The sequence below is a fragment of the Dermacentor albipictus genome, chromosome 1 (assembly GCF_038994185.2).
Source record: "Dermacentor albipictus isolate Rhodes 1998 colony chromosome 1, USDA_Dalb.pri_finalv2, whole genome shotgun sequence".
Taxonomy (NCBI): Eukaryota; Metazoa; Arthropoda; class Arachnida; order Ixodida; family Ixodidae; genus Dermacentor; species Dermacentor albipictus.
In genome coordinates this window covers 165461329-165481390 of record NC_091821.1, presented here as the reverse complement: position 1 = coordinate 165481390, position 20062 = coordinate 165461329, and the positions used below count along the sequence as shown (strand labels likewise).

Genomic DNA, 20062 nt, shown 5'->3' with positions numbered 1-20062 from the left:
GCTCTCTTTTATGCTTTGTAGGGAATAACGCTGGGCGATTACAGGTAAATAAGTGTGCGTAGTGTTTCTTTGCAGAAACAATGCGCAGTCTTGCGTATCCCAGTTGCTCGCAGCGCCAGACTACTGGTGCGAGTAATTCTCTTCGCCAAGCGTTTCGGTGGCAGCTTACGCCACCGCCTGACCCTGTGCACTCTTAGCGCACTTGCAGCGGCCCGGGTGTACAGGCGCTCCTTTGCTGCGCGTTTTAGGAGCCTCGCGTAGAGCACCGCAGCGAGCCGGCCGGGCGCCAGGTGCGTCCGCGCCCACGGCAGCGGTGGTAGGGGCCGTCTTTAATGAGCCCGCTAAAGTGCCGCGCTGCCGCTAGAGGTTAGCAGGAAGGGAGAGGAGGCTGAGGGAGGGTCGTCCGTGATGACCCGTGCCCATACGTGCCACGCCTCCGCCATAAGGGACGGCCGCTGCCGCGGGCCCCGCCGGCTGGCTGGCCCGCGGCCCGCCAGGCGAAGCATGCAATACCCACTCGCTGAAATGCGCGCGCCAAGTGGGCCCGCGGCGCTTTAACCTCTACTGTGCTTCCGGTAACATACGGCAAGAGCAACCACCACGAGAATCAAAGCACGCCTATGCCACTCGCAATGAACGATGCAAGCGACAATAAACTCCGATTTGTGGTGAAAGCTTTCCCTTCGTTCACTGGCGCCGATGCTTCACGACTTGAAGCCAAACGGAGCGCGGGTATTTATACTTTGCAACTTCTGCAGCGAACTGCTTCCTTTGTCTTCGTCATGAAATTGCGTCTGTGCTCCTCTGCCAGACCACGCTGGCAGAGGAGCACGCTTCCAAGGAGGCATTTGCGAAGAATTGTCGAAGCGCTGAAGGAGCATTATAACAGACAACCCATCAAAGAAGGAAACGGGTAACACAAGCTGAAATAAGCTTCACCTAGACAAGAAGCCACTCTCGAACACGCAACGCCCCCGGTAGAAAGCGCAATCCTATACAACCGCTCCGGAGCACCAGATACCGGTGACGGTGGCTGTACTCTTCTTGACATTTTCTAGTGCATGCCGATGACACCATACTTTCAATTTTTCTCAACACTGACGCAATAAATGAGTTATAATCATGATTTTCTAAATTGAACCTATATTAGAGCGTGTGAAAGCGTTCGCATTAAGCGCAGACTCTTTTTTTTTTGTTCCGACCGTAAATAATATAGATATGCCAATACTTCACCTTAATATTTATAACTAGAATAATGTACCTTCAAGAACTATTACATTACCTGTAGAATGAGAACATGCTTTGCCGGGAGAAAGTGTTCAACTAGTTATTGCGCTCACATGATCGAGAGACAATTAGTAAAACATATAAGCTTGCCTGCCTCTCTTGCGGAACTATAGCCGCAGAGTTACTCAGGTATGAAAACTCTGCTATGGCTGCACTGCATCCAAGACCAGCAAACCGTTGCAAGCTATCAAGTATTGCAGAAGAAAGTACGCATCGACAGAAGTCAGGCTTTTGCTGTGGGCATGCGGACGCGAGACCCGTTCGACCCAACGCTCCGCTCCTGGTACGGTTCCTGCGATTCGCCTGCTCCCCGCCCATGACGCTGTACTGCTGGCCGAGATGAAACACTCTCTCCGCCGCCCAGGGAGAAAATGGCCATTTCGTTTCACTCTCCGCGTGTTTCTTGGCAGCAAGACCTTCGCGCAACGCTGTTTGAAAGGAGGCCGGGGCGACGAAGGGCCTTCCTCGTAGGGGTTTAAACGCGTATTCGGTGCCACCTGGCGATGACGTTGGAAGTAATTGGCCAATTATAGGCCCCAATCAACGAGGCCCCTCACGTTCCCGGCAGCGCGGAATGGTCAGCGTGACCCGAGCGCGGTCACTGGGCCCGGTGGGCGCGGTCCGGTACCCGGTGATGGACGACGCAGGACCGTCGACCCCTCCCGTCCCGACGAGTGCAACGCGAGACGCGCTGAACACGATCAATCTTCTTCGTTTGCCGCAGAACCTGCATCACGTAACCAATCAAAAGCATGTATCTAACGTCGGCAAAACAATTTGCTGTACCATCGCGCGTTCTTCAGTGGTATGCTTTTACTCTGAGAAGCGTAGCATGCCAGGCCTGGTGCGTTTACCACCACCCGTGGCGCTGTTGTGAGCGTATCGCGGAGATTAGGCTGGCTAGGTTGTAATGGTAACGGTACCGCCATTGAGAACAAGTAGTGGGCGTACTAAGTCGACTGCTTTTGTAACGTGCAAACATGGGTACTTTTTTATTGTAATTGCTGTAATGTTAATTTGCACAATCGCATTACATGGTCGGATGCTCAAGCTCATGCACTTGTGCGAAACTATTTGTTATTGCGAGCTGCTCTATCGTAAACGTATGAGCGGTTTTAACGGCAGGGGTGAAGAAAGATAGGACAGATGCTCACTTACAATTGATGTTATTGGAAAGTTGTTCATAAGAGCAGTAATTCGCGCATGTGCAGTCAAACATATCACAATGTGTGGTCGTACGGGGACAACAGGGCTACCATAAAGACCTCTAATATCAGATATGTCTAAAGACCGTAAATTTACAGTTCAGAAAGCCTATTTCTGTATCTTTGAACGCGATAGAGGGGACACTAATGCACTGGCTGAGTGTACAAAACCTGGCTAAGCTCTGTACAAAAAAAAAATGCCCAGGCACTCCGTACAGATGGTTAAGCAGCGAAGCTGAAACGTGCGGCCCCAGTGTTTATCGCTGGTTTAATATCGACGGTTCATTAAACGACGACGTGGTTGGCTGCCGGATCCTCGGTACGCAATTGCTGCTGGCGCTAGGCTGCACGAGCGTGTTCTTGCGCCCGGGCTGCGGCATCGGCGCGGCGTAGACGAGCTCGTTTCCAGTTCTGCTCGCGGTGTTGCTGATCGAAAGCTGCCTGCTCCTCAGAAGTATGTATGATGCGTCGCATATCCATTTCGGAGCCGGAGAAAAACTGCTGCGCCCGCGCTTGGCTGCGATGGAGAGCAACTCTCGCGAGTTACGTCACCGCCAGGACGCCGCTCGCTCCAGCTCGCTCGGCTGCCGCGCGCACTCGTTCCCTTCGTTGATGCTTGGGGTATTGGCGGCTCGAGCCGTACTTACAGAAGAGTATTTCGGATTATTTCTGCTGTCATGCCAGAACCGCAGTTTCTTATTCGAAATCGCGTCAGTCATGAAAATTTGCGACTTCGATATCGCAAGCTATGTAGAGCTGAAGGAGTGTACTGATTTTGCAATGCATATATGCGCCGTGTCGGTCCATAACTGCTGCGTAAAAATAATGTCAAAGTTGTGTATGATGCTTCGCTAAACATGTAACATTCCCATAGTAGTTAGCTATGAGGAACATTGCATTTAACATGGAAGAAAAATCTTGGTAATTGGTGTCAACATGTTATCCGTGTTAGAAAAACACTTCCCAGCGAAGCTGTCATCATGATTCTTATTACTCTGATGAGATGTTCTAGTCAAATAGGGCCACTTATTGATGCGTAAAAGAAAGAGGCGCGAATTTCGTATGAAAGGGTTTACTCCTACTTTCACCGCTCTCTGAAACAGGCCCCCATAAGACGAATTGCTCATGGCTGCTAAGACAAGGGCGCGTCATATTTAGAGTATTTACATCTATAATTAATTCGCAAGTACCATTGTAGTAATTACTTGAAAGAAAAGGCTCGTGGTTAAGATCAAGAGCCAAACAAATGCAAGCGATGAAATGTTTCGTGGTGCAAAAAAGTGGCACTCAGTAGCTTTTGTCGGCAATGTGACGCACCCCTCAAGCAACGGTAGCAACCGACTGTCGTTATGGCGAGGCACGCATTGTTCGCGAAACCCTTCAGTTCACTACAACCTCGAAATGAAACCATGAAGCAGTTTTTTACAGCGTCAGTTGCAATGCCTAAAATGTACTTGAGGTACTACAGCGCAGCTTACGGTCCCTAGAAAAGGAAAATTCAAGAACCTTCTGCCTGACCATGTCTCGATCCAGCGTTGTTGAATTATACAAATGGAGAACTGTTCGCTTCATCAGCACATAAAAGGGAACCTCGCAAACCTTCATAAGGGATTTAGCACAAGCGTTGCATACTTGACTTGATTTTTGACCCTCCCCCGGGGAATAATGATATCTTCAACATGTCCCATACTACTAATGAATGACGCTCCGGCTTCTTTCTGGTTACGGCCATACGGTCCAAAAGGCATATATCAATAAAACATTTGGGCCGAGCAGCCTGTGCCAGTTCGCCAAACAGATTCGTCATGTATGTTCCTCGAGCAGCAAACACTAGCAAATTGCTCAAGTCAGTTGAAGCCCTCCCGCACGGAAAAGGAAATATATATTGGTACATTCCTTTTCGTATTCTGCAAACAGCTGTATGCCTCTATTAGCTTTACTTCAAGTTTCCGCTATTTAAAATAAACATGTGATTAACCGCCTAATTGTGAGAAACAGAAAAGTGAGTGGTGCTGGTAGAATCTAAACTGCAGTGTTAGTTAAGTCCTCATGTTACTGTGCGTTTCTGTGAAGAAATTCAAAAATTCAAAATATATCATAAATTAATCTTCGTGAGAAAACCTGTTTTAGCGGATTAAAATTAATTAAAATTAAACTATCGGGTTTTACGTGCCAAAACCACTTTCTGATTATGAGGCACGCCGCAGTGGGGGACTCCGGAAATTTCGACCACCCGGGGTTCTTCAACGTGCACCTAAATCTAAGTACACGAGTGTTTTCGCATTCCGCCTCCATCGAAATGCGGCCTCCGTGGCCGGGATTCAATCCCGCGTCCTCGTGCTTAGCAACCCAACACCATAGCCACTAAGCAACTGAGTAAAATCAAGGTAACAATTGTAGAAGCCATATATAGCCAGCATTTGTGACATACTTGTTGCACCCTGGCAGGTATGGTATAATAACTGGATTCTTATATGCTGCCTATTTGCGGTTGTCGATTCGCGTATGAAATACCCGCAATGGGCTGGTCATTGCGCCTTCGGCTGGCACTGTAGCTTTGAAATTCTGAACTGTATTGTTGTCTAAGAAATAAGCTCTTTGAATAAGTTTTCGCGAACGAAGACGTCGCAAAGATATATTTGAGACGACCGCCATAAGTATACAAGCAGAGGGAACGAAAGCGAACAAACGAAAACACTGCAAAAGGCGCCCGAATTTCAGGGACCATACGGACACCGCCCGAACTGTAGCAGACGACAGGCGCGAGTCCGTGCCCTGACGTCACGCGAACGGCGCTCGCAGCGCCCCTGTAGTTCGTTCTAGGGGCTAATACAGCTTCGCTGTAAAACATACCAAGCACTTTGTTCCGTGCGCTTTTGGAGTGGTGTATAGAGTCCCGCTTAGCTGTGGAAAAGTTTACATCGGCCAGACAGGCCGGTGTGTAAATAACAAACAAAGGGAGCAGTCAGGGTCTTTGAATGTCGTAGCTGGTTGTGCGCACTTGTCTGCGCACTGTAAAGATTGCGGGTGCATTCCGTTGTTTAGTAGTACGGCTGTTCATAGAAAGTCAAAATACAGACTGGCAAGGGAGATCACAGAAGCTGGCCAGATTGTCGTACAATCAGCCACGCGCCCCCTCTGTCGCGCTTACGGATAAAGAACTAGGCTTTATGAACTGTTAAATGTGCGGTCTTTAAGGATATCTTATATCAAAATGTTTATTGTTAGCCGTGTTGCCACTGTATGACCTCACCTGGTCATATGTTTGACTGCACATGCGCGAATTACTGCTGTCGTGAACAACTTTCCTATAAACAGTTGTAAGTGAGCGTCTCTCCTGTCAAATCTTTCTTCACCCCTGCCGTTAAAACAGCTCATGCGTTTGCGATACGTTGCACCAACTGACCCAACAGACTACTATCAGCTGCTCTACTTTTGTCGCTGTTACTGCCACAACCGTCAACTTTTTACACGACGCGTCACTGAGTACGAGTGGGCTTGTAAGTGAGTACTACGGGCCACCTACATACTGCAAGAGTATCCCACAAAGAAATGATATTACTTGTGTATGAACACAAAGTACCACTTTTTTCCTGCACTTTACGTCTTCTAGCTGGCACACACGCGAAATCTGCTTCGCGATTTGTTGGCAATTTGTAACCGGGCGGAAAAAGAAAACATGGTGAAGCTTGTGCGAGGCGGATGAGTTGTGTATCGCGACTAAAGCTAGTGCGATATCGAGACACGAATCACGTGAGCTCTGAGACGTTCGGCATTTGAGCATATGCCGTAGGCTTGATACAGAATTGGGGTGGCATCCGCGCTGGTTGGCGAAAGGCCAATTAACCGGCCTGCTTAAATCTTGCAAGCTCAGTAAACTTTCACAATAATAAAAAATAAAATGCAGGCACTTAACAACGGCTGCCTTTGTAATCATGGCAAAAAGCAAACGAGAAAACAGAATGTCAGTGGTTGAGTTCTAAAGCATTTATTTTTTTATTTATTTAGAGATACTGCGAGTCTCAATGAGGCCAAAGCAGGTGGGCGTTGTGCATAAAATGCACAGTGAACATATTGAACAACACAGCCCATACTACAAGTAGTACATAAATTTAAGCAGTAACTATGCGGAGGCAGAAATAACATAGAGCTGTATTCATCGCAACGCCCGTTATATTGTTCGGAACAGCTTAACCACTACATAAAGAAGAAGCCGCTCTGGTTGCCGTGTTGAGGCTGGACAACCTCATTTCATCGAACACAACGCATCGAGCACAACGAGGAAGTGGCTGTTGAAGAAGGTAAACAGCGCAGACTGTGCCATACAGTGGTTTAAACAAAATTACATTATGGGGGTTTTACGTGCCAAAACCACTTTCTGAGACACGCCGTAGGGGGGGACTCCGGAAATTTCGACCACCTCGGGTTGTTTGACGTGCATTTAAATCTAAGCACACGGCTGTTTTCGCATTTCGCCCCCATCGAAATGCGGCCACCGTGGCCGGGATTCGATCCCGCGACCTCGTGCTCAGTAGCCCAGCACCATAGCCACTGCGCAATCACGGTGGGTTACCACACAATGGTTGAGACATCAAACGTGACATTACCTACCGCGGTAGCTTAGTGGCTGTAACAGCGCGCTGCCGAGCTCGAGGCCCTGGGTTCGATTCAGACCGTAACGACCGTATTTCGATTAGGGCGAAATGAAAAAAAAGCGCGTAACTTAGATTTAGGTGCACATTATAGAATCCCAGGGGATCAAAATCAATCCGGAGCCCCTAGCTACAGTCGGCATCGCAATCAAATCGTGGCTTTGGCATGTAAAACCCCAAAATATTATTTTTTAACCTAATCCTACATCAATGACGTAACCAACGAGGTCGTCTACGGCCGAGCGATCCTGTACAAGGGTCCGCGGGCGTAGCTACGTGGCAGGTAGCAGCATGCCTGGAAAAGGTAGAAATAGTGGCAGATAACAGGGACAGAAGCAATCTCCGAAAGTGGCACTTGGTCGTCGTCGACGACAGATTATAAGTATAATAATATCGTTATCCGTTATTGTCATGTTTGTTGCTTTTAGTAAGAGTCATGAAATTAAATTATAAGGTTTAACGTCCCAAAAGTGCACAGTGGTTGGGTTATAAGCGACGGTGTAGTGGAGTACTACAGATCAAATTTCGCCGTTTGTGGTTCTTCAAAGCGCGCCCAAAGCGCTGTACACGAGTGTTCCGCCCCGATGGCCATGCGGCCGCCGCGGCTGGGAACCAAACCCGTGAACTCGTGCTTCGTAGCAGAACGCCGAAGTCAGTGACCGACCGCAGCGAAAATTCAGTGAGACGAGAAAGAAGGGGAAACTGGTCATTATTATCGGTTGTAAAAGTTCAACGCAAATACTCGTTGTAGGTACTGGTACGGGTGAGTAGTTCTATAGGGGCAGTTCAGCTAGTTCAAGTGATATCGTTGGGCGTGAGTGAAAGACCTCGCTTATGTAGCCTGTTAGTAAGTAATGCAGAAAAAGTTATATTGAAGTAGTTTTACGTTGCGCGAATAAAATTTCTTCTGAAATCCGCAAAAGCAGAGGTTAGTACTAGTTTTCCTGATGGTTCTGTACATTTTTCTTTAAGCGTACGTCTTAGTCTTTTCATTTCGCGCTTTGCTTGAATTACTCCCCGTGATATTAGGAATCTTTTTTTTCTTGAATATTTCTGGGGTATAAGGGGGATAAAGTTATGTTCACAATAAATTATGATTGATCTAACTTGAAACCACGAAGTACTAAGCTAAGCTAAGATGCTAAGCTAATTGCGGTGACGTTCTGGGGGAAAAATCACATTGGTGTTCTAGATTGCTCAGCAAACTTGCGTCATCTTTGTTAACGTTCGTAACAGTAGAGTCAAGGCTGTTCCTTCTTAGGTTAAAGTCATGTTGCAGCCCGCATTTAAGTATGCCATGATCCGATATACTTTCTGTGATGACCGTCCGAGTTTCGTGAATCGAGAAGGGATGGATTATCAGGATTTATTGAAGAATAATCGATGCTTCTTAAATTTTGAGAATCCAATAGAATTATTCGTGCATGCGAGCAGGGCAGAGGTCTCGTGCAAGCAAGCTATAAGAGGGGCGCAAACACTTTTGCGTGAGTGAAAAGAGGAAGAAAAGAAAGTGAAATTGAGTAGGACATCTTCAAACGGTGTTTTGCCTGCGCGCATTAGTCCATTAGTGGGGTCGCGAGTGAATGGCCACCGCTCCTGTTTCCTAGGGTCGACCCGGGACTGCAAGCACGATGGGTACAGAACTTCAGAGCTGAGCCCCGAACCACAGCCCAAACTGCGCCGCGCTTCGCTGCACGCGAGGCTCAGGCCGCGCGGGGAGCGTTATCCCCGACAGCGCGGTTTTAAACGCTCGCGAGGGAGACACTGCCTCGTGCGTGATCTCAGTGAAATCCGCTCAGTTAGGGAGCTCGTTCATTTACATGTTGTCTTTGTTTCTTTCCTCAGCTGTCGCACGACGCGGGATTATGGAGCCTAATCGCCGCGTGCGCAGGTCGCTCGGTAGTGTACCGGAAGGCCAAGTGTGCGAAAGAGCTCCCGCTTCTGGATTAGGCGATTTCCAGCAAGTGAGGTACAGCTGCGCTGAATCACAACGTTCCAGCAATACTATATATATATTTCTTGCATCGGACGCAGAAAACATCTTCCGGCATGATCGTTCATCTGTGTTTTGCGATGTGTTCCCGCAAGTGGAATAGGACCCGGGCACGAAACTCCGTTTGGACATCGTATACGAACGACTTTAAGTGAATCCAAAGGGCCTCTCCTACTAAAACTGTTGTGATTCAAAAGTTTTGTGAATTCCCAGGTGTTTAAGCGGCGTACATAGGCAGTTACATGAATCAGTAGCTCCAGTGACCAAATAATGTTGCTGGCATGTAAGCTAATACCAAGCGAATTCCGTTAGTTCCGAGTAAGATGAACGTAAAGGCATCCTAAATGTCTGAAGGGATAACATGCTTATAATTGCGTGGTACGAATGAAGTCTTCAGCAGCAAAGCACACTCGATCGGTATTGTTCCCCGATGTTCGTGTGCGTGTAACAGCCTTTTGCGCATTGTTGAGCACATGGTGTGAGAAAATAAAATACAGCTAACGATAACGGAAATAACCACATAATAGCATTCTACCTTGTCTTTCTTGAATATTTCAATCGTTCATTGATCTTTTGCTTCCCATAACTTTCTATATTTCAGTAAGCTGTGCTCTCTTTACTGCGAGAGAGCTTACTAGGCGCTCGCTGTACTAGCTATAACTGGTTCTAGCACGACTGATGTCATTTCCTTGCCAAAAAAAAAAAAAATGAGACTGCTTTTTTCTGGAACTTCTTTCCTCCAACCATCTATTCAAGACAACATACCCCCCTCTCCCCTTACGCTGAAAGAGAGAAGTTCAATCCAACAACATCGAACCAACTAGCCCCCTTCATCGCTTTACTAAATCGAATCATATCACGTGGGGACAGAGCTAGCGATTTAACACAGCACGATGTGCGGTTCGCTACCGCTATGCGTTCTACCTCAACGCGACAAGTGAGCGAGTGCTCCACCGGATGAGCATGCGCATCCGCTCCCACGAGGCACCAAGTCGAGGCAGTGGTTCACTTATTGCTCTGTACGAAAATGGTCTAATAAATACGCACTGAAGTGTAAAAAGAACAAGCATGTTCTTACCATGTTACCATGTTCTTGGGCTGTTGCCCTGTGGCCACAAATCAAACAAATAAAAGTACAAATAACTTGTGCAACTTGGAAGAATAACAAATTTTTCAGCGAAGCTGCTTTCGAGCACATGGATTACTCAGTTTTGCGAAGCCCGTAATTAACACTCACATTAAACTTCGCCCGCACATCAGCCCAGCTATGCCTCTCCCATTTCACTCGATGGTACATCCAATTCTCTCGTGGCACCGGAAAAACGCGTAATGTGCTTCTAGAGAGCTTTGTACTAGTAATTTACTCCCAGTTCCGTAATTAACCTACACAATTTACGATTTACCCTCACTTCGTTTCTCATATTGCACGTAAGACGGCCCACCACTCCTTTAAATATAAACTCTCCGCCATATTTACTTCTCTGAGGAAACTGGAAAAGCATACGTATACAACGCTCTCGAGTGCTTCTAGTCGCACTAGCAGCTTCGCTGTAACAGTTCATGAAATTCGAGGCCCACATATGACTTTTTAGGGAAGCCTCATTCACCTTGTTCTGAGTAAAAGTCAGGGTTGACTAAAGGCATCACCCGCCATTCTCACTTCAAGATAGCATTGCTAATTGGTTGACGTCAATGAAGCGTGGAAGACATAAAACAAAAATAAAAACCAGCAGCTTCTGCTCATTCTCAGGAGTCGTTCAAGGTCCACAAAATATCACCTTGCTGTCGATGCAAGCGTCGTCATATTTGCCAGGAATAGCACTTCGTCTCTTCATCGTTCGCCGCCGCTGAAAGTTCGACGAAGACCGCATATCGGCGACAGTGCTGTTATTTTTTTTCGCAGGCAATCCTTATTTTTCTGCGAAACTTTTCGCTGCGTTGGCTTTCAAGCGGCCGTGGTCGCTGGAAAGCTTCCTGCGTGCGGATGTGGGAGCGCCGGTGATGTGGAAACCATGTTTGGGCGCCTTCACTGCAAGAAGCAAAACATGCTGCGTACCCCGCGCGCCGGAGGGGGACGCGACAGCCCACTCACCGCACTGACGCATCCAGGGTTGCCTTCGGGCCGCCACTTCACGGCTTCCTGCCGCGGGCTTACCTCGCGCGAGCGCGCACACGTATACTGTAAACATTGGCCGCAATAGCGGTTGTCAGAAAGAAGCCGGGGCGAACCCGAGTGGATATAGAAAGCCAGACTGGGGCCTGCGGAGAAGGAATACCCTAGCCAGAAGAAGTCAAGAAGTTCTATACACACCAACCTGCGGCCAAACGAGCCCCACGTGAATAATTACTCGACAAGAGCGCACTGAGCCGGCCGACGCCTCGCGATGCGGCTCTGCTTTGAAGCCAGCTGTCTCCGCCGGCTACTACTCTGCAAGGCGCACGAAAGGAGCCTGGAGTGCGCCAATGCTGCCCGCTCCAAATGGGAGAACCGTGTCTCAGGCACTCGCGGAGCGGTGGCGAGCGCTGAAGCCACGGCTACGGCGCGTTATGAAGCGCGCAATTATACGGCCCGCAATGCATTCTCAACGCCCCCTCCTTTTTCCCAGCTTTGAACAGGCCTTCTCGAGTTATTTCTCGTCTACTCAGAGAAACCTGCTTAGGAGGCGAATGGAGCCGCTTTCTGGGCCAGTTTCCCACAAGTCATTCAAGCATTGTGCGCCCGAAGCTTTCCCCGAAAACTCGAGGTGCATAGTTCGACCATGCCTTTGATACGCTAAATTTCATAAGTAACGAGCCTGCGTCTTGATTCCGTCTAAGGAATCCTGGAGAGATGGTGAATCTTTCCATTTTGAATTTGAAATCACAGATCCGACAAAGGATTTTCTATAATGTTCTAGACCACTGGAAGTTGCTACACGTCTGTTCTACGATTGTTATAGGCCTGCGTTCTCATTTCTCGCTTCAGATGCCATCTTTATGTGCCCCCTATACAAGTCTCATAGTGATTTGGCTTTGTACACTATCCTACGGTACTCAATGCGCGCTCCGACGTTGAAGTAAGGAGTGGTTTAGCGCCAATTCTGCAACGCACACGTTTTAGGTGCCCTTAAATAGCCACGGTTTATAGTTGATGATGTTATTCATTGTCTGCGAGAATATTGATAGACCCGGCGGTTAGCAAGTGTAGTAATCGCACGCACTACATAACACTGAACAGCACAAGACAAAAGAGAGAAGTCACTGGCCATTTATTTCGCGCATCGCGCTGTTTTCTTCACCGGCGCACCTCGACCCTGGAAGTGTTCATAATGCATCAAGCACAGCGCGGCTCGTTCGCAGCTCTCATAATGTATCACTCGCGTACCCGCAACGCCGTTCCTTTCTTGTTGTCATTCATTTGTCTGGCGGTGCCGGGACGCATAGGTGTAAGTAGTATGTTCTCATTACGCACATCTTCTAACCTGAGCGCTCTCAGCAATTCATACAGCGCTTGCTCAGAGCAAGTGAGACTTATAGACAGATGCGAGCAAATCTCGTTCTTGTCGTATTTTTTAGTCGTTCTGTTATGTAAGTGCTTATCATCGTCATCAATTTATACCTTCCTGCAAATGATCTCTGACCTAACAAGATGCCCTGGGTGCTCAGATTAAATGACCACAAGCACAGTGGAAGAAGGCGTCCACACAACGTAAGGATGTCACGCTTAAAGGAATTCGTAATAAGGACGCGAGCAAATGCAGGCGCAACGTTTTGTGCCAGCAACAACGCTCCTTCCAACTTGCACTGGTTATAAAGTCTCACTGCATTTCTATCGCACTCTTGTGAGGATATCGTTTGCACGTCCTTCTATAAAGAAGTGTCGAGGACGTTGCAGCTGTCCCTCGCACGTATATTAGCACACATGCAGCAACGTAGGGATTTCGATGGGCAAAACAATGAGGTGAATGCAAATACAAGTGCAACGAAATAACGGTATTAATTTTTAGCTTGCTTTTAAATGCGATATATGCAAATACTACGTTTGTTTCGTTCACTAAACTGGAATGGTGTAAATCCTGAAGCTATTGCTTTTAAGTTTGCGGGCTGTCAAGTACGAGCATCGACGTTGAAATAAAACAAGCTCTGCTTGCACGTTTATTTTTGAACGTCATGGAGTCTTTCGATGCGTTAGTGCCGGTCTGTGATATTTTTTACGAGAAGCAATTGCGAGAAGCAATTACGAGAAGCGGGGTTGTGAGAAGCGTGTTGCTTTCAACCTCTGCATCAAATATGTTCAGTTAAACCTGCATATAGCTAGACAACAACATTACAAAATTGCTCTCAATGGCATTGCTAACAAATCGCTCATATACTGCATAACAATACTCCCACATAACGTCCAAATCAGCAGTATGAATAAAAAGAAAAACAGAAATTAACAAAACGCATTTTTGTTATTCTTTTATTGAAGATCATTGTTATTCCCGTGGCGTTTATCTATTGTGCGCCGCCTAGTACTAATATATACGTAATGAATGTGGATTTGTTTATGCCCCAAAGAATAGCCGGTGTATGTCTGCTAACAATAATCTATTAAAAAGAGACTGCCAATAATTTTCACTTCAGCTACGACATCATCACATTGCCAGTAGCCCCAAGCTCAGACGTTAATTTCGTTTCAAACATGATGGAATTCAATGTTATTCTCTTTTTTTACAGAACGCTGCTTTATTTTTGCTTCATGCTGAGCTTGAAAATGCGTTATAAATGTATTATGCCCCTGACACACGCGCACTCCAAAGACCCTATGGATTAGGAGACTTCCACCGGAAATGCGTTCACGCGGGGTGACAGACGACGAAAGCAGTACATCCTCTTCGGTAAGGTTACCTTGTGGAAAGCGAGATACGCGAACTCTTTTACGGGCCTAAAGAGGTAACGCTTGCTCATTCCGGGGCTGGAAGGCCGAACCAGCGTGACAGAACGCTGTCCTGCTGCGAGCCTGATTGAGCCTTTACTAGCAAGCTGACTGTACGAAATTGGCGTCCCAGAAACACGCTCAGGCACCAACGAAAATCAACAGCAGTTCTCCGTAATTTATGAACAAGTGAAATGTGAAGAGAGAGAGAGAGAGAGAGAGATAAACGGCATGGTAAAGACAGATAGTTTAACCGGATAACATTCTGGTTTGCGACTCTGCTTTGGAGGAACGATAAGGGGCAATGAAAGACCGAAAGAACAGGGGCGGGGGGGCGGAGATAAAAAGCAAACAAACAATACAAAAAAATACAGGGTCGGTCGGACCGTAATCGACGCTCACCTTAACATTTGTCTAATGCTGTAAAAAGACTAAAATTACTTCACCCTTTCCTTTTTTCTTTCTTACTTGTCGTTGACGAGATATCCTATTCGTTTAACGTTTTGTCTGTTTCAATTCAAAGAAGCAGCGCCAGCTGTTTTTGTGCGTCGCTTACTGAAAACATATAAAGGACACCGCGCCGTACCATTCTCAGTGGAGAAACTCCTTTTGTTAAGGGATCCTTTGGCAAAAACGAAATGTGTTTACTTCAAAGGACCTTAGTTGACCTGTGTGTCAGAGATATTATTCTTGTATTATCCATAATAATCAAGTCACTGAAAACAGTCGCGCTTGGGAGCAATCTTCATAATCTTCACTAGTCCCCACTCCCAATATATATATATATATAGACAATGACTGCGAATTGTCGTTACTGTGAAACAGATCTCTTTGACGAAAATCGTTTAATAGCTTGCTGTACTAATATTAAATAGCATGGCGGACGTCATCATTAGGATTGTCTCGCTTTGAATTCAACTTAATTCAGTTTACTTGCCAGATAATCGGAATGGCTGCATGGGCTAAATGTTTCACACAGAGAGCTTGACGAGCGGCCGGCAGCTTTACCAAGAACACAGAAGTTTATAGTTTGTACAAGCAGTGAGGAATTCTTAAAATTACACAATAGTTTTATGCCAAATGCGTTAAACAACCGCGCAAAATGACGCAGAGCTTTGTGGTTCACGGTTACAGCAAGCATGCAAAAAACAAACTTAAGTATACGCAGATAAAACATAAAAATAAACATAAAATATACGCAGATATACCATAAATGTTCGAGCCAGCCGGAAACTTCACAAGTTGGCACTAGTACAACCTAGAACATAATAATAATAATAATAATAATAATAATAATAATAAATTAGAAAGACAGGAATTGCACTTGTACAAAAATCAGTCGCAGGTGGCTTGTTCTGTATATATGTATATATCTATATTCATGATTATATTGCGCTTAGTGTTACACTGACGAACATAAGGGACACGACGCGGACGTACGTAGCGCTATACTTTGCTGTACTAAATTGCTTTAATTATATATATATATATATATATATATATATATATATATATATATATATATATATATATATATATATATATATATATATATATATATATATATATATATATATATATATATATATATATATATACACACACACGTCCGCGTCTTGTCCGTTATGTTCGTCAGTGTAACACTAAGCGCAATATAATCATGCATATATATATATATGTTTGTCAACAATGGAGGGCACGTTATGTTGCAACATCTCCTACATAAAATACTAGTCACGTGTGCTGCTAACTTATTATTTCTGTATTGCTCTTTTTGTTGGGCCCGAAACTTCACAAGACGCCTCAAAAGGATGTGTCACGAGGATGCGTATGGGGATCAATTACCTAACACCTCCCGCACAGCACAACAACCACAATATCGTCACAAGGTGTTAAGAGTAATTTATTTAAATATGTTCAGAAAACGGTATGTATTTCGTGCGAGAAAGCTTGAACGAAAACATAACAACCTATATTTTTTCTTAGTACAATAGACGAATGGAATTCATTACCACACGATGCCGCGATTCCCCCTGCCATAAACGCATTTGTGTCTGTTTTGCATGAGCACTCATGATACCTAAGATTTTACGCTTGCTTAAAGGGACACTAAAGGGAAATGTGAAGTCGACGTGGACTGTTTAAATACCATTCGAGAAACCTCGCAACGCTTGTTTCGTGCCAAGGAAAGACTTAGTTTACCAGAAGATTGCATCTGAAGGGTCCGAATACCTATTTGGAAATTCAAATCTCCCGCCATCAAACCAGGGTAGTAATGACGTTACATACGCCATCACCACCCTTTTGCCGTTGGTGAGTAAAATGGCGCCCCACAGACGGCGGCACCGAGCAAAGTCAGAGCGGCGGATTCGTCGCTGCAGCTGCTTTTTAGTCAAGTGGCGTAGACAGTTCTGGCATCCCGTGTCATCACATGGAAGTTGAATTATTCGCTACTTGCAGTTTGTACGAGTTTCGTGAGCCAGCAAAACCAGCGCACCACCACACGATAACAACAGAAACGCGAAAGCGTGGGCGGCCCGGAGTCGAGCGAAACGAAACCTTGCGACCGCCCGCGTCGTTGTCAGGGTTTTTTCAATGAGTTCTGTTTTATAAAAGTAAAGTGGAACTGGACAAGTAGCATTTTATTTCGTTTTATAATACAATGCAAGGATGGTTTGTGCAACGAGTGATTGAGTACTAGTGACAGAATTTAACTGAGGAGTGCTGTCGTCATCGTGCAAGTACATGAATGTCCCGGGGGAGTCTCTAATCGTGTCCTGCATTTACCTCGAATTCTCGATTATTAAGGCTCTGTTCGCGATAATATTGACGTCTTAGAGATTCTCAAGCACTAATCTATTACTTTAGCTTGACCTAATATTTGCCTTTAGTGTCTCGTTAACATGGCCTTTGTTATATTACATCGTACATTCGCCGTATCTCTCTAAACACTTTTCTTTTTGTTTTTCATTCATTCAGTGGAATGAACTTTTATTCTATCAGTAAAGAATTCATCGTCAACCTTACGTGTCGATATCACCTTTTCTTTTCACACTGCAGGCAGTGCATGTGTGTACATATGCACTTTTTGTTACTTCTTATTATGCCACTGTCCTCAGTTTGACGCACAAATACAATCTTTGTCTAATATATTGAGGAAACTACAGTATCGTCCTCTGAGTGAATAGATAGTACTAGAGCACCGTCCCTACCGATCATCGGCTCAGAAGGCAGTCAAGGCCCTTTTGTGCTTTCTGAGAACGTCTGGGTTGCACGAGCGGCTTTGACTCAAGTACTGTCTGTTCATGTCTCTGTACGCTCTCTCTCTCTCTTCCCCTTCTGCCTTCCTCCAGTGTAGGGTAGCCAACCAAACTCTTAACTGGTTAACATCCCTGTCTTCGCTCTCAAGGGGCAACTGGCAGCATTGTAATAAATAAATAAATGAATACTACTGGACGAAGCCTCTAGCGTCACGCTAAAACACGTGCAAAGTAATTGGGATACAAGCAAATAAGTATAAAGAAAGTAAGAAACACTAAGGCATACCAACCTAAAGCTAAGTGAACTAAAGAGAGGAAAACATGGGGAAAAAACGCGCAAAATTTATTATATCAGCCATTGCTGTGTTATTAAGCATTGATAAGAATAGAGTGAGAGAAACACACTGTGCAAGTATGTTTTGCTCGGAAGGTGGCAGATGAATACTTGAATACTTTGTTTAGCGCAAAACGACAGAGACAAGAAAGACGACAGGACGACGTCCTGTCGTCTTTCTTGTCTCTGTCGTTTTCCGCTAAACAAAGTATTCATGGATTCGCGCCAACTAGCCCGCCAACGCATTGTGCTGAAGGTGGCAGAGTTTCAGTGTGTCTAACGTGGTTTACACAGCACCTGCCCCTCCGTATTATAACGAGCGCAGAAGCATAGAAGATGCGAGATTGTTCTTTCACAGCCTTAGCCGTCCCCCCCCCCCCCACACCTTCTTTTTAATAAAGTTTTCTTATGCTTCTTCACAGCCAAAAGTGTCACGGGTAGTGCTGTCGACCCATGCAATTAGTAAACAACTATGACTTAGTAAACGAGACGGCAAGCCACACTCGGTAGAACATAGTGTAATGTTTCACGCTATATAGTGCGTGTTGGTTGCTGCGGCTTGTCTCGGTGCATGTGTGGTTTTCATTTCTCGGTGCCCCTGTGTTGGCTTCTGTACCGTGGGTGTAGCCAGAGACGCAGACTGCTTTGGGCAAGACAGCAGCTTCTATAAAGTCGGCTTCATAAGAGATCCTTTCGAGTTGCTAGGCGAGAAAAAAAGAGAGAAATGGCCCCGATGGTGTGAGCGCGCAGTGCTCCTTGTGGCCGCACTATAGAGCTCCTCTGCTCACGTACGGCAACTTAAGGTGCCCCGGAGGCCCAAGCGCCGTGGTGCGGGCCCGCAGCGGTGACCCGCCGTCGTAGAACAGCGCCCAGGTCGGCACATTGCGTTCAAACGGCGACTCGGGAAACCCATCTTTGCGCCGAGCCGCGGCGGTCGGAGGAAGCCGCCCTTTGTGCGCTCCGGCCGCGACGCGAGATAACGAACAATGGCCACAAAGGTGCGGTTTCTCCGGACTACAATGACGCCTCTCGACAGCCACTTTCCCGGCCGCCGTTTACGGGACGCCCGAAGGAAAAGCTCGTAAAGAGAAGGGACCGAAATAAGCCAAGAAGGGGGCGAGAATGCTTCGGCAGCGCGTTACCCGTCTTTGACGGCAGAGTGCGCACTGCAGAAAAGAGAAAAGGGGTTTCAGATGCGTTGTCACATCGCCGGCCCCGTTTTGCTGCTCCGACGTCCTTTCCGTTTGCGGCCTGGACCGCTGCACTCGCCTTCACTTTATATTCTTCACTTTTACGCACAAATGTCGACCAGTGTTGCATCGCTTAGACGTTGAAATTCACGAATGGTCCCGAAACAATGCGAAGGGAGGAAACATGGCAACATTTGAGCAAAAGAGTGCCGAAATGTCAGAAACTGAATAAAGTTTTCCGCACTCTGTTATCGCTGCCTTTCTTTAGATCTCCTTGAAACGCAAGCATAATAAAACTTAATTGGGGGGGGGGGGGAGGGGGGGTCGTGATTGCGAGTGAGAGGGAATTCAGGCACTTAGTTAATGGCACTTCGTTGACAATCAGAACTGATGCTTTTAATGCAAAATATAGGCTTCTGTTCTGTAAGCGTGAATTCGCCAAGCAAGAACGTGGTCGGTGCCCAGGTTGAGGGCGTATAGCACAAGGAGACATAAGGAAACTAAGTTAATGTAGCATTGGACCGGCGGTAATATACCCTGGCAAGGAACGCCATTTCGCTGCGGCCACGGGTTGGGCTACGTCGGCGGGTCAGACAACATCCTCCGACTCGCCAATGAGAGGCTCGGTGTAGCGATGGCTGCTTCTGGCTTCTGCGGGTGTTGACCTCGCGTGCGGAGCTATGCTGCGAAGGAGAGATAAGCTGATTTCGTTTGAACAATGAATTCTTGGTTCAGGTTCGATCCGCGGCCCGTTCGTCCGGTGCAGGGCCCCCTCCTGCCCCGGCAAAGAAAAAGAACTGCCGCTGAGGAGCCCCCAGCTACTAAGGCGATTAGGCTCTGCGGCCGCGAGCGAAACCCCGTCGCTGGCGGCGATGGCGGAGAGCATGCGCCACCGTTGTTGGCCCACATTCCTTCCGGCCCTACCCGGTCTTCCTGCTCTCTTCCGCGCGCCAAGATGCAAATGCGCGCACAACAAAGTGGCGCTGGCAGCTTCCAGGCGCGCCAAGAACAACACGGCGTTCGGTCGCGTGCAAACAAAGTGTCTCTTCGGTCCGTTGTTCTTGAGAGTTGGGCTTGCCGGCTCTGCTTGCGCAGAACGCGGCTGCAGAAGCATCGCGTGCTACCGTACGTCGGCGGCTCCCTTTCGCCCAGCGTGTGTGTGTGTGCGCGCGCGCCTCTCTTTGCCAGCCGGTCTCGTCGCACTTGGTTCTTGGCGTTTTCCCCGCAAGCTTCTACTTTCGCGG

General features: G+C 46.9%; 1 protein-coding gene across 2 annotated transcripts in view; it reads left to right on the top strand.

The window, feature by feature from the left end:
* Nucleotides 1-20062, top strand: part of LOC135911488 (serine-rich adhesin for platelets-like) — a 358528-nt gene that overhangs the window by 236352 nt on the left and 102114 nt on the right. The gene's annotated exons all lie outside the window — the stretch shown is intronic.